The following is a 16,391-nucleotide window of genomic DNA, read 5'->3' on the forward strand; positions in this document are numbered from 1 at the left end:
GTTTAGTCTTTCTCAATTTCAGATTTCTATTATGCTCTAATTTAGTTCTTCTTCTACTTTTATTTATTCTATTACTTTAGTTCATCTATTCCTCTTGTTGATTTCTCTATTTTCTCAATTTAGTTTATGAATTCTCTATGTTTGATTCAATTTTCTTATTAATGCAAGTAGAGGTATTTTATGTTTATTGCTTCTTCCTTCATTTGTTTTCATTGATGTTTGCGATTGGTTATTTAGATTTAATATTCTCTTATTAATTTTGCATGTTTTTATTTTGTGCCTTCCAAGTGTTTGATAAAATGCTTGGTTGGATTCTAGATTAGACTTATTTTCTCTTGGCTTTGGTTGAGTAATTGGTGACACTTGAGTTATCAAACTCCTTTGTTGATTGATAATTGAAAGTTTCTAGTTGATTTGGATTCCCCTAAAGATAGTCTTTCTTTAAGAGTTGACTAGGACTTGAGGAATCAAATTGATTCATCCACTTGACTTTCCTCCATAGTTAGAGGTTAATTAAGTGGGAGAAATGGATAATTCTCATCACAATTGATAAGGATAACTAGGATAGGACTTCTAGTTCTCATACCTTGCCAAGAGCCTTTCTTAGTTGTTAGTTTATTTCTTTTGACATTTACATTTCTTGCTCATTATCTCAAAAACCCAAAAAAAAAAAGATACTTCATAGCCAATAACAATAACACTTCCCTGTAATTCCTTTGAGAGACGACCCGAAGTTTGAATACTTCGGTTATTATTTTTAAGGGGTTTGTTACTTGTGACAACCAAATTTTTGTATGAAAGGATTATTGTTGGTTTAGAAACTATACTTTCAACGAGATTTTATTTGTGAAATTCTATACCATCAAAAGTCCGTTCATCAAAATGGCGCCGTTGCCGGGGAATTGCAAATGTGTGCTTTATTATTGGTTATTGTTAATATTGTGACTATTTTTTCTTTTCGTTTCTTTGTTAGTTGCTTCTAGTTTTAGGAATTTATTTTCATTATTTTTTATTACTTTTTTTATTTTCTTTTACTACCACAAGAATTTATTATAACTTCTAAACCATCAATCTTCCATTCTCTGCCAGGAAATTGCAAATGTGTGCCTTATTATTGGTTATTGTAAATACTTTTCTTTTACTTATTTATTTGTTTTTGTTTTCCCTTCTTATTTCTAATAACTACTATGAATTCTCACCCCTCTCGCTTTGAGTTTGGTTCTACTTTTGTTGAAAGAAATGGAAGCTATAACAGGAATATGCATCAAGGTCTAAGTAATCAAAGATGGATGGAGCCAAAAGGATATGATCAACCCTTGAGGCAACAACACCTTCCAAGATATCATGAACAGAGACCATTCTACAATGCATGCCAAACTGACAGATTTGGTGGACCCCCTTGTAGCTACCAACAAGCCCCACCCTATGCTCAGAGACCATCCTCTCAACATAACTTCGAACCACCATACTCACTAGCCTCTTTTTACCATTCGCCATCGTATGACCCTTATCCGCCCCAACGCCAATCCAATTACTCCCAAGAACCACCACTCCCTTATGCACCATGTCCATACCCATCGAGCCAAGAATCACAGGTTCGCTTCAAAGAATCAGTAGACGAATTTCATGCAACCCTTCATCAACTGGAGCAAGCAATAAATCAATTATCTTCCAGACGTTTGGACACTCAGCAACCCCCCATGGCTTCATGTGGAGAACCTAATAAAGAACGTAGCATGAAAGAGACACTAGAAACTCCAGTGGACAGTATAGAGCTTAACTTCGTACTAGAACAAGTAGAGGAAGCTGTCATTATAGAAGAAGAAGAGTTGGTCAAAGATTTAGGAGATGCCAAACCTCCACAGGAATCCAGAGTTATGGAGAATTCTGTCGAAGACGTTACAATTGATGCTAAGGAGGATAATGCACAACCGCCAGGTGATGAGCGGATAATTTATACGCTTTTTGGCATTGTTTTTAGTATGTTTTTAGTATGTTTTAGTTAGTTTTTATTATATTTTTATTAGTTTTTAGTTAAAATTCACTTTTCTGGACTTTACTATGAGTTTGTGTGTTTTTCTATGATTTCAGGTATTTTCTGGCTGAAATTGAGGGACCTGAGCAGAAATCTGATTTAGAGGCTGAAAAGGACTGCAGATGCTGTTGGATTCTGACCTCCCTGCACTCGAAGTGAATTTTCTGGAGTTACAGAAGCCCAATTGGCGCGCTCTCAATGGCGTTGGAAAGTAGACATCCTAGGCTTTCCAGAAATGTATAATAGTCCATACTTTACCAAGATTTGATGGCCCAAACCGGCGTTCCAAATCAGCTCAAGAATGCCCGGCGTTAAACGCCGGAACTGGCACAAGAATGGCAGTTAAACGCCCAAACTGGCACAAAAGCTGGCGTTTAACTCCAAGAAAAGTGTCTACACGAAAATGCTTCAATGCTCAGCCCAAGCACACACCAAGTGGGCCCGAAAGTGGATTTTTACGTCATTTACTCATCTTTCTAAACCCTAGGCTACTAGTTCTCTACAAATAGGACCTTTTACTATTGTATTCTCATCTTGGTTCTTCTGGTTCCCTCTCTGGGGTCCGAAGCCAATGATCACTTTTGTTCTTATGTATTTTCAACGGTGGAGTTTCTACACACCATAGATTAAGGTGTGGAGCTCTGCTGTACCTCGAGTATTAATGCAATTACTATTGTTCTTCTATTCAATTCAGCTTGTTCTTGTTCCAAGATATCACTTGTTCCTCAACTTGATGAATGTGATGATCCGTGACACTCATCATCATTCTCACCTATGAACGTGTGCCTGACAACCACCTCCGTTCTACCTTAGACTGAGTGGATATTTCTTGGATTCCTTAATCGGAATCTTCGTGGTATAAGCTAGAATTGATGGCGGCATTCAAGAGAATCCGGAAGGTCTAAACCTTGTCTGTGGTATTCTGAGTAGGATTCAATGATTGAATGACTGTGACGAGCTTCAAACTCCTGAAGGCTGGGCGTTAGTGACAGACGCAAAAGAATCAATGGATTCTACTCCAACATAATTTGAGAACCGACAGATGATTAGCCGTGCCGTGACAGGGTGCGTTGAACAGTTTCACTGAGAGGACGGGATTGTAGCCACTGACAACGGTGATGCCCAACATACAGCTTACCATGGAAAGGAGTAAGAAGGATTGGATAAAGACAGTAGGAAAGCAGAAAGACGGAAGGGACAAAGCATCTCCATACGCTTATCTGAAATTCTCACCAATGAATTACATAAGTATCTCTATCTTTATGCTTTATTCATATATCATTCATGACCATTTGAATCTGCCTGACTGAGATTTACAAGGTGACCATAGCTTGCTTCATACCAACAATCTCCCTGGGATCGACCCTTACTCGCGTAAGGTTTATTACTTGGACGACCCAGTGCACTTGCTGGTTAGTTGTGCGAAGTTGTGGAATTATGTTTATACCATGGTATTGAACACCAAGTTTTTGGATTCATTACCAGGGATTATTTGAGTTGTGAAAAGTAGATATCACAATTTCGTGCACCACCAGGGCAGGTATCTTATGAGGAATTGGACAAAATAACCCAAGACACGTGTTTCCTTGATGATGACAATCACAAGTCATGTTCTCTTAGTAATGAACTTGCATCCGCAAGTGAATTCTTTGAGATAGAAGAATCTTCCCAAGTGAATTTGAAGATGATGCAGAGGTAGACTTTTCTCAACCTCCCAGTTATGACTCAAGTGACGAGGAAGATATCGAAGAATTTGATCAAGACATGGTTGAAATGGAAAAAAATTTGCAAAGAAGTGGAGGAATTCACAGAAGACTACAAGGGAGTAGAGCTTGCAGAACCACAGAAAACACCTATCCCAAGGCCATTACTACCCAACACAAACTTCAAGTGGGTAAAATCCTTGCCTTTATCTTCAATTTTCCACTTGAATATGGTTTTCTTGAAACAGATGGCCAGCTTAGAGCTCTTTGCGGCTTTAAGAGCAAAAGGGAAATGACTCGCACTCAGAGCTGGTATGCAAGATTCAATGAGGTTTCACACTTCAATTTGAGGTGCAAGGATTGCTGTCAAGCTCAATTGAAAGGATTTTGGAAGCTGTTTGGTCACTGCAGTGAGAATTTAGACTACTCACCACCCGGCTGGAAAAATGCAGATCAAGACAAAAATGAGTGTAAAAGCAAAGTTTTGGGATACTGGAATCTCTTCTGACATTCAACACACCGGGAGCCTGGAAACCTGTTTGAAACTGCTCAAAGGCTTCACGTGCCTTGTTCGGGACCCCAGAGGATGCTGGCATTTCAAACACTGGTGGAGATTTCTGGACGAATTCAAGCACAAGCCACCATAGCAGGAAGCTCATCAAATCTCCAACTTAAGGACTTTAACTAAAAGTGCTAGGTGGGAGACAACCCACCATGGTATGATCGTTCCTTCTCCATTCTACTCTGTTTTTGAATTTTGTTTGAACCTGAATTTTTGCATGACATTCATTGCATTTTGCATTCTGCATACTGCATATAAAAAAAATAAAAAATAAAAAATCGCACGCGACGCGACAACGTCACCGACGCTTCCACGTCATAGGTGCATTGGAAAGAAAAGAAAATTGGACAGAGAGTCACGCGAAAGCGCGGCTGGAGGCGTGCCTTTGGCACAAATTGATCCACGCGACCGCGTCGATGACACGTCCGCGTCATGTGGGAAAAATGCCTCCCACGCGTCCGCGTCACCCACACAAACGCGTGCCTCAAAATCGATGTAAAACGGGTGTATGGCCAAAAGTTGAGCTAGAATTGGACTGGACTCGTGCTAGAAGCACAAGCCCTGCCACGCGTACGCGTGCCCCACGCATCTGCGCCGTTTTCAAATTTAGGCCATCCACGTGATCGCGTCGACCACGCAACCGTGTCACCCAAAGATTTGGCAATATGAATTTCAAACAGAGAGTTGCGCGACCGCGTGGATGACGCGTCCACATCAATTCATAAAAGAGCTATCCGCGCGAACGCATCACTTACGCGTCCACGTCGAATGCGCCGCACAACTTATCTTAATCTGCCAAAATATCTTATCTTTTTCTTCCCCAAATCCTACTTTTTCTTTTCCTTTCTTATTTCTTTCTTCCCCATTCCTCCTTCTTCCTTCTTTCTTCTTCCTTCCTTCTCCTTTTTTTTATTTTCATTCATTTTTATGTTGGTGTTGGAGATTTATTTGGATTTTACTTTATTATAACGGAGCTTGTGACTATTATAAGGATTGGTTTGACAATTGATATTTTAAATTTGGCTCTCATATATATTTGGATTTATTACTTTCATTCCTCTTTTAACTCACACTACTTGTAATCCACCTATATTTGAGATTATCATTCACAATTGTCATCATACATTTGCTCTTTAATCCAGCTTATTTTAAATTGATGCTTGACCTATGCTTCTCATGCCTTTGCCTGCATGCTTTTACACATCTTGCATCTAATTGATTTAATATGCCTTGCTATATTTTCATTGATGTCCTAATTGCATGTAGTCGCGACCATGTATTTAAGACATTATCCCTTACCTTGGCATTGATTATCACTTGAACCTTCCTCCTCCCGGTTCTAACTATTTGAATTACATGTCCCTTTCCTTTCTCCCTTTTTCAGGATGGCTACCAAAAAGGATAACGAGAAAGCCTCTAAACAAGCCACCGGCGAAGAGCGGAACGACATGAGCACCAGCTGAGGAACCACAACCCCCGCCCACCAGCACAGCTTTGCATGCACCGAGGACGGTGCAATCCTTAAGTGTGGGGAGGTCGATACTGATCTCCGTGGGTTAGTACCTTCCTGTCTCAACACCAATGTTTAAATTAGTTGTTGCATTTGCATGTTTGTTTGATTTTATGCATATATTACCATTACTTGGTTGGAGTAATATTTTCTTTTTCAAGAATCTTTTTATAGTATTTCACAATTTAAATTAAAAACTTTTTGACAAACTTGTTTGAAGAAATATTATTTTGGAACATGGTTTAGAGCTCGAACACACAAAACCAGTGAGATTTTGAGCCTATTTGATTGGTTGCATTTTACCAACCAATATTTTATTTTTGGTGTGTGTTTTTCTCTCTAAAATTGTGTTCTTTGTCTTGCTTAATTCTATATTTCCATTATTTGATGTATGCATGCACTTATATGATTGAGGCCTTGTTTCACTGAGCTTACATACCCATATGGCCTTACCTTTCATTATCCTTTGCAAACCAATGTTGAGCCATTTTACCCCTTTGTTCTTTACTTTAGCACATCATTAACTCTAAGCGAAAAACAATAATGTCCTTAATTTGAATCCTTGATTAGCTTAGACTAATGAAAGCGCTCATAAATTAAGTGTGGGGAAAGTGGGTTTGGAAACGTTTGGTTTGAGAATTGAGTATGTTAGACTTTGTGTGAAAATGTGAAAAATGTTAAGAACATGTTTATGCATTCAAAACCTTAATCATATGCAAAAAAGAAAAAAAAAGAAAAGAAAAAAAAAGAAAAATAAAAAGGGGACAAAATGCCCCAAAGTAAATGGTGATAGCAATGCACATGTACTGTACTATTATTCATATGATTTGCATGATTTTACAATCCCTTCCTAGTTTAGTTCTATTATTGAAAACATGCTTCTTTGGTCTTAATTTAGCTAATCTTAATCCTCTCTTATTACCATTCAATGCCTTGATCTGTGTATTAAGTGTTTCAGGCTTCATAGGGCAAGGATGGTGTAAGAAATGAAGAGGAAGCGTGCAAAAATGGAAGGAACACAAGAAATTAAGGAGATGACCAGCGAGAAGTCACGCGGTCGCATGAATCATGCGACCGCGCGAAATGGAAGGAATCAGAGTGACGCGTTCGCGTGCGTGACGCGACCGCGCGGATTGGAAGCTGCACGAACGACGTGAATGCGTGGACAACGCGCACGCGTGGTACGAAAAACACTGAGTGACGCGATCGCGTGGAAGACGCGGCCGCATAACGTGCGCGATCTGCAAAATTACAGAAGTTGCTGGCAGAGATTATGGGCCACATTTCAACCCAGTTTTCGGCCCAAAAACACAGATTAAAGTCAGGGAACATGCAGAGACTCAAGACATCACTAGAGATCTCCAGTTATTCACTTTTCATAATTTCGATGTAGTTTTTAGAGAGGGAGAGGTTCTCTCCTCTCTCTTAGGTTTTAGGATTAGGATTTCTTTTAGTCATTAGGATTGCTTCTTCGTACCAGGTTCAATAATTTATGTTTCTCTTCTATTTTTGTTTACTCTGAAGCTTTTATTTGTATTTGATTTATGTTGCCCAATTGGCTTATGAACTTTTCCATGTTAGAATTGACATCTCCATTTAATATAATTTGAGGTATTCCAGATATTTATGTTTTTGATTTAGCTTTCCATATTCTTGGTTCTGGTTGATTAATTGGTCACTCTTGAGTTATCAAACTCATCGTGATTGATAATTGTTATTCTTGCTAATTAATTTAGATTCCTATAACTCTAATCTTTCCTTAAGGAGTTGACTAGGACTTTAGGTGTTAAATTAATTTATCCACTTAACTTACCTTCATAGTTAGAGGTTGACTTAGTGGTAGCAGAAATATAATTCTCATCAGCATTGATAAGGATAACTAGGATAGGACTTCCAATTTTCATTCCTTGCCAAGAGATTTCTTCGTTATTTATTTATTAATTTCTACAATCCATTTCTCTTGTTCAAAACTTTTTCAAAACCCAAAAACATTGTTTTCCATAACCAATAGTAAAACATACTTCCCTGCAATTCCTTGAGAAGACGACCCGAGGTTTGAATACTTTGGTTTATAAATTTTATTGGGTTTGTTACTTGTGACAACCAAACGTTTGTAAGAAAGGTTGATTGCTTGGTTTAGAAACTATACTTGCAACGAGAATTTATTATAACTTCTAAACCATCAATCTTCCATTCTTCACCTACTTTTTGTCCTCATTCTATCTTTACCATTCATTGCCATGTCCCTTTCATTAAATTGTTCTTCTGCCTACCTATCCATCATAACAAGGCAAAGGAAGTGAATACAAACAAGTGGCGGCAAGCACATATCAATTAATATTCAAAGCTAAAAATTTGACTAGCATTCCTTATGATTGTTCAACCAACCGTGACTCCTTTTGTGCTCTTATATAGTCTTGGAGGACACCAAACTTAGTGTTTGGCTATATGGTTTAAAGGGTTACTTCCTCCAAGTAATGTAATTGAGATCTCAATGGGATTATTGTCACCCTTGGTTAAACCATCATGAGAAACACTTTATTTTTTCTATTTTTAAACACGAACTAAAAATTATAAACATGGTTGCACTTTCATGAATTTCAAGACTCAAAAGAAATTTGACTCTCATGACTTGTTCTTACAGTATATAGAACACCAAAGTTAATGTTTGGCTATATACTCCAAGAAAACTCTTAGACATATGTCAAAATGGCAATATGATCATCATTTTTGAAAAGCATCTTAGTGTGCCTGTAGGCACACCAAACTTAGAATTGGATCATATGCTTCAAAATGTTATAGATAGTTGTCAAATTTGTCTATGAGAGCTTCAATTTATGTTAGAGCAACAATTATTATTCATACTGAAGCATTAAAAGCAAGGAAACTAAATCATGGGCTGCCTCCCATGGAGTGCTTCTTTAGCGTCATTAGCTTGACAGTTGGTTTACTGTTAGGGCGGATTGTAATGCCTCAACTCTTCTCCCCTTAGAGTGAAGCTTTCTCCACTTGATTCCTTGATGATTTCTACATGTTCCAAGGAAAGGACCTTTCTGATTGTGAACACTTGAGGTAACTGAGATGGAAGTGTTGGAAGCTGGATTGAGATTGGTGGATGGTGGGCTGATATAACCTTATCTCCAAGGAAAAAAACTTATGTAGGAATTTTCTTATTTCTCCATCCTCTTGGTAATTTCTTCATAACTCTTTTCTCTTCTTCCAGTAGTGCTCTAGTGGCTCTTGTGTTAGGGAGTTCTTTGTTAGCCGCTCTTCCTAACTCTTGTGGTTTCAGCTCCTTCTTGAGTTCTCTTGGTTGTTGTATCTCTTGAAATTCTTGCTTGTTCACCAAGGGTTGTTTCAGGGGTTCTGCTTCCGATCCACTGTTGCTTTCCTCTAGGTACATGCTGTTGTGATCATCCTTTGGCTCTTTAGGTTCTGGCTCAGATTCAGATGTAGGTTTGAAAACATGGAAGGTGAAACGTTCACCATGTATTCTCAGGATTAACTCTCCTTATTCCACATCTATGAGTGCTCTAGCAGTGGCTAGAAATGGTCTCCCAAGAATAATGGGGTGTGACGTGCGAAAAATTACCGATTAAGAATTTTATATCGAAAACCAGCGTTGCAAGTACAGTTCTTAACCGATGAAAATTTTCCGTATCAATTTAAAAAAGGGTTGTCACAAAATTAAGAATAAAATACTGGGAGTAGAATTCCCATGTCGTCTCCCAACGAGTTGCTGAAAGAGTGCTATTTATTGATCAGGAATTTCTCAAGAAATTTGGAGTTTGGGGAATGGAAAAATAAATGGTTATAAATTAAAGAAGTGGAAATTGAAAAGGGATTTTATGTGATTAAAATAAAAGCTTTGACTAGGAAAAGATTAATCGGAAGTTCTATCCTTGTTGGATTTTCCCAAGAGTAATGGTGACAGGTTATTGTTTTTACTTAGTTAACCCTTACCGAATAAGGGAAAGTCAAGTAATTGAGCCAACTCTTATTCACAAGTCCTAATCCTCTCCCTTAGGAAGAATTAGCGTTAGTGACTAGAGAGCCAGCCAACAACTTCCAGCTACCAGTTAACTCTTGAGTATTCCAACTCAAGGGTCTCCTATTAATCAACTCCAAAGTCAAGTTGAGAACCTACTCCATTGACATGGATGCCATTTTCGCATGCATATAAAAGGAGTAGGAGGAAGACATGATAATTAAACTTAATAGAAAATAATCAACAAATAAAGAAATTAAATAGAAAGGTATCTTTGCATTAATTAATTCCAAAATCGAAGGTATCCATATAACTATAAACAAGATAAACGGGATATAAAAGAGTAAAGGAATAGAAAACAAACTAGAATGATAGAAACTTCACGGAGGTAGAAGCTCTTCTCAATATCCAACTCAAAAGCATAAAACTAGAAAATCTATAAATCTATGAAGAACCCTAGAGGAAGTGGTAAAGTCTCTCCAAGATTCAAAAACTAAAACTAAAACTAATGAATGAGAATGTGTGAATGTCTTCTGAGTCTCCGCTGTCCCCTGGCTCTAGTCTGTGTTTTTGGGCCAAAAACTGGGTCCAAACGTAGCCCAAAATTCCCCCAGCATTTTCTTTAAATTCTGCACGTGGCGTATGTCACGCGTACACGTCAGGTCGATGGTCTTCTGCGCGTGGCACGCGCATGCGTCAAATAAGCTTCCGTGTTGTTGTGGGATGCGCCAAGTTGAGCGTCGATTCTCGCTGGTCATCTCCTTAGTTTCTTGTGTTCCTTCCATTTTTTGCAAGCTTTTTTTCCGTCCTCTAAGCCATTCCTGCCCTATAAAGCCTGAAAATACTTAATACACGGATCACGGCATCGAATGGTATAAAGGGGAATTAAAAATACATAATTAAAGGACTTAGGAAGCAAGTTTTTTGTCATAAAACAAGATTGGGAAGGATTTGTAAAACCATGCAGTTTGTATGAATAAGTGTGCAAAGAACTGATAAAAACCACTCAATTTAGCACAAGATAAACCATAAAATAGTGGTTTATCAGGGTGGAGGTAACTTTCTTCCATGTCCAGAACAACAAAGTCAGTGGGGAGGAAGTAATTTCCCACCTTGACCAACACATTCTCGACTACTCCTTCGGCTTGGTTCTGAGTTTTATCAGCCAATTGGATGATTACATCCGTGGATCTCAGCTCAGTGATTTGCAACTTCTTCATAAGAGACAGAGGCATCACATTTATGCTAGCTCCTAGATCACAAAATCTTCTATCAATTTTTGTCTCTCCTATGGCACAGGGAATATGAAAGCTCCCCGGATCTTTTTTCTTCAGGAGTACGTCCTTCTTGATGAGGGCACTACATTCCTTGCTCATTGTCACTATTGGTCCCACTTTTAAGGTTCCTTTCTTGGTCAGCAGCTCTTTCATTCACTTGATGTATGTAGGCATCTGTTGGAGAGTTTTGATGAAGGGGATGTTGACACTAAGGGATGCAAACATGTCTGGGAATCTTGAATATGACTTTTTCTTTCTCACCTCCCCTGAGTCTCTGGGGAAATGGTGCCTGGTGCACGAAAATTACAATCACACTTTGTAATTCCGCACAACTAACCAGCAAGTGCACTGTGTCATCCAAGTAATACCTTACGTGAGTAAGGGTCGATCCCACGGAGATTGCCAGCTTGAAGCAAGCTATGGTTATCTTATTATTCTTAGTCAGGATATCAATAGGGTTCTTAGTTTTAATTGCGTAAAATAAAAGAGCATGAAATAAATACTTATTGTGCAGTAATAGAGAATGGGTTGGAGCTTTGAAGATGCTTTGTCCTTTGAATTTCTGCTTTCCTACTGTCTTCTTCTTCACGCACGCAGGTCTCCTTCCATGGCAAGCTGTATGTTGGTGGATCACCATTGTCAATGGCTACCAGCCGTCCTCTCAGTGAAAATGGTCCATGTACATGGCTAATCATCTGTTGGTTCTCACTAATGTTGGAATAGGATCCATTGATCCTTTTGCGTCTGTCACCACGCCCAGCATTCATGAGTTTGAAGCTCGTCACAGTCATCCCTTCCCGGATCCTACTCGGAATACCACAGACAAGGTTTAGACTTTCTGGATCTCAAGAATGCTACCAATTGATTCTAGCTTATACCACGAAGACTCTGATCTCATGGATTTGAATGCACTGTTGTCAGAAGAGGCAGTCAAACTCGTGAGCCAGGAACCCAAGAGACATCCATTCAATCTAAGGTAGAACGGAAGTGGTTGTCAGGCACGCGTTCATAGGTTGAGAATGGTGATGAGTGTCACGGATCATCACATTCATCATGTTGAAGTGCGAATGAACATCTTAGAATAGAGATAAGCGAGATTGAATAGAAAACAGAAATACTTGCATTAATTTATCGAGACGCTGCAGAGCTCCTCACCTCCAACCATGGGGTTTAGAGACTCATGCCGTTAAAGATACAAATTCAGATGTAAAAATGTCATGAGGTCCAAAATAAATCTCTAAAAGTAGTTTATATACTCAACTAGTAACCTAGGTTTACAGAAAATGAGTAAACTAAGATAGATAGTGCAAAAATCTACTTCTGGGGCCCACTTAGTGTGTGCTGGGGCTGAGCATTGAAGCTTTCACGTGCATAGGCCATTCTTGGAGTTAAACACCAGTTTGTAACCTGTTTCTGGCGTTTAACTCTGCTTTGCAACTTGTTTCTGGCTTTTGACGCCAGAATAGGGTAGAAAGTTGGCGTTAAACGCCAGTGTGCGTCGTCTAAACTTGGGCAAAGTATGAACTATTATATATTGCTGGAAAGCCTTGGATGTCTACTTTCCAACGAAATTAAGAGCGGCCCATTTGAATTTCTATAGCTCCAAAAATTTCACTTTGAGTGCAAGGAGGTCAGAATCCAACAGCATCAGCAATCATCTATCAGCCTCTGAATCAGATTTTTGCTCAGGTCCTTCAATTTCAGCTAGAAAATACCTGAAATCACAGAAAAACATACAAGCTCATAGTAAAGTCCAGAAATGTGAATTTTGCATAAAAACTAATAAAAAATATACTAAAAAAGTAGCTAGATCCTACTAAAAACTATATTAAAACACCCCAAAAAGCGTATAAAATATCCGCTCATCACAACACCAAACTTAAACTGTTGCTTGTCCCCAAGCAACTAGATAAATAAATTAGGATAGCACGAGGATCAAGAGGCAATCTCAGAGTTTTTCATGAAGCTCAATTCTAATTAGATGAGCGGGACTAGTAGCTTTTTGCTTCTGAACAATTTTGGCATCGCACTTCATCCCTTGAAGTTTAGAATGATTGGCATCCATAGGAACTCAGAATTCAGATAGTGTTATTGATTCTCCTAGTTTAGTATGTTGATTCTTGAACACATCTACTTTATGAGTCTTGGCCGTGGATCTAAGCGCTTTGTCTTCCAGTATTACCACCGGATACATAAATGCCACAGACACATAACTGGGTGAACCTTTTCAGATTGTGACTCAGCTTTGCTGAAGTCCCTAATTATAGGTGTCCAGAGTTCTTAAGCACACTCTTTTGGACCACGACTCTAACCACTTAGTCTCAAGCTTTTCACTTGGACCTGCATGCCACAAGCACATCGTTAGAGACAGCTGGGTTCAGCCGCTTAGGCCAGGATTTTATTCCTTTAGGCCCTCCTATCCATTGATGCTCAAAACCTTGGATCCTTTTTACCCTTGCCTTTTCGTTTTAAGGGCTATTGGCTTTTTTCGCTTGCTTTTTCTTTCTTTTTCCTCTTTTTTTTTTCACTGCTTTTTCTTGCTTCAAGAATCAATTTCATGATTTTCAGATTATCAATAACATTTCTCTTTGTCTATCATTCTTTCAAGAGCCAACAAGTTTAACATTCATAAACAACAAGATCAAAAATATGCACTATTCAAGCATTCATTCAGAGAACAAAAAGTATTGCCACCACATCAAAAAAATTTGAATTTTTCTTATTAAAAACTCGAAAAATTTGCCTCCTTATTCTTAAAAATATCTGCTATTTTATTCATGTTTAATGATGATGAGAAAAATAGATTATAGCTTACTTGGAGATGATAAAAATGAAAAAAAAATACTAATTACTATTACTCCTATGCCTCCAAAGATAGATTTCTAATAGCAGAAGTTGTAACGACCCAACTCCCAGTATGCCATGGTCATACAAGAAGCTAAGTGTTACTAACTTATCCTTCCTAATTATTAACTATTATTTTATATATGAGCCTGTTCCTTGTTAGAGCGATGCCAATTTTACGAGTAACTTTTTTTTCCGTTGCGGATGTTTAGCTAAAATAAACAAGCATACATTGAGAGTAATAAAAAAGCGGCATAAAGAAACATAGAAATACAGCTGATAATATACATCATGTACACTATAACAAAACATGTAGCGTTTACACAAGATCAAGTCAGTCTACATCCTCGTCATCCTATGTAGCTAATATATACACGACACTCCCAGGGCCTGGCCCATGCAAAAAGACACTAAACTGGCGCCCAGGCTAGCCTAACCACTATATAGCTCCTAGCTCTCGGGTGTACTAACACAAGTGAGAGACTAACTAACAGATAATGTCAGACTAGAGTGTCATAAAAAAATGCCCCTTCTGTAGTCAAACTATATCTACACGTGGCCGTTCGGAGAATCACCGTGAGGCTCGTCCATCTCCTCATCCTGCTCTATCTCTATCTCAATATCCTCCTCCTCCTCATCATCCGCAGCTACAGCTATACCCTCAAATCCACCAGAAACACTGTTGTCACTATGTACAAAACCATTCGTGAGAACATGTCCGTTCGCGTATATAGGGGCTACCCCACCGTCTGGTAGTGCCGGCTCATCAGGCTGTGGAAAATCAGGGATCATCTCAGGGGGAAAATCCCACTCTGGTGGTATCACAGGTACGTAGTCACCAGCTAACTCAGGCTCATCACGAATGATAGGCTCAGGTTCCACCTCATTCAAAGGTTGAGCCGGTATAGGGTGCTCAGGATCATCAGGAAAAGGATGTACAGGTGCGTCAGGATGTAACCAGGATAAGGGAAAGTCATAAGGAGCATCCAGATCAAAATGTGAACTAGACAGAGGATGTTGAAAGGCTCGATTATGTAACGCATATCGTCTAATACGAGGCTCCAATCCCATGATGAAGTAATTGTGATGTACCGGATCTTCGTAGACGTAAGGGTCCTCGAACTCATAGAAGATCATTCCCATCTCCATCTGAGGGGGAGGAAGGGAGAGAAGGGGTAAGAACTGGGAAGTTCTTAGTAGGGTCGGGGTTGCTAGTTACATTCATTTATTCTGTTTTGATTAACAGATGGATAATAGGATACAGTAAAGTAGTAAACAGAAGTAAAAATAGATAGAAAAACAGAAAATAGAACACAAACAGAAAAATACAAGAAAACAAAGCATAGACATAGCACTCAAGTAAAGAAATAGATCACACACAAGTAGGAATGCTGATGACAAGTCATCATATACCTATTTTTCTATGCTTTTCATACAAGAAATTGATGATTAGTGCTTAAATATTGCATTCTTTTGTGCTTAATTGGAAGATTTCCTTGATCTTTTAATTTTATAAATCTTGTAGGAAATAAGAAGAAAAAGAAGCAAAGAAGCACAAAAAAAGGAGAAAAAAAGAGCTTTGGGACACACTTTGAAGTTGGAGCACACTTTGGAGCCTTAGGCCACGCTTTTAAAAGCGTGGCCCACGACCAAATTAATGGAGAATAAGCAATCAGCGCACACTGCCCTGCTCTTGCCAAGGGCAGGGCAGAATCATGATGAAACAAAGTGAGGTTGGAGCAAATTTTCGCTATGTTAAAATCTGGCCGCTCACAGCATGACCATGCCTACTTCAAAGGGCTATAACTTGAGCTACAGACGTCCGATTGATGTGCTTCCAGTTGCGTTGGAAAGCTGACATTCAGAGCTTTCCAATGATATATAGCAATCCATATTTGGCGCACAATTGAGGCAGGAACGAAAGGCATCTTTAAGGACCAAAAATAAGCGAAAATAAACCAAAGTGCTTCCACCAAGGCTCGAAGCTGGAGCCTCACCCCAAAACAAAGTAGCGCTCAATTTTCTGCCCTGCCCTCTTGGAGAGCAGGGCAATGTCGTGCTCTTCATGAAAAATCAAGGAAAAAAATTGCTCCTCAAGTGCTTTCACCAAGGTTCGAACACAAGACATTCAAGGAAGTAAAGGCTTAGGCTTGGCGCACACAAGTGCATCATGGCACGGTCAAGGAGCGTGGTGCGCGCACAAGACACACCAAGGCAACATTGCCCTGCCCTCCACAAGGGCAGGGCAGCATCCTCACACACCAAGCTCGCACGCAATGAGCCGCACGCACAATTTCCCTGCTCTGCCCTCCACAAGGGCAGGGCAGCCTCCTGGGAGCAAACACTCATGGGCCAAAATCCAACCAAAATTCCATTTAAATTCAATTCCTCTCCAAATTGAATCAAGGCCATGCAAACCCATTTCTCCTCAAATCCAAAGCAAGCTAAGCCCACATCATCACTCAAAGGCAC

The sequence above is a fragment of the Arachis stenosperma genome, chromosome 1, assembly GCF_014773155.1.
Source record: "Arachis stenosperma cultivar V10309 chromosome 1, arast.V10309.gnm1.PFL2, whole genome shotgun sequence".
NCBI classification, from domain to species: domain Eukaryota; kingdom Viridiplantae; phylum Streptophyta; class Magnoliopsida; order Fabales; family Fabaceae; genus Arachis; species Arachis stenosperma.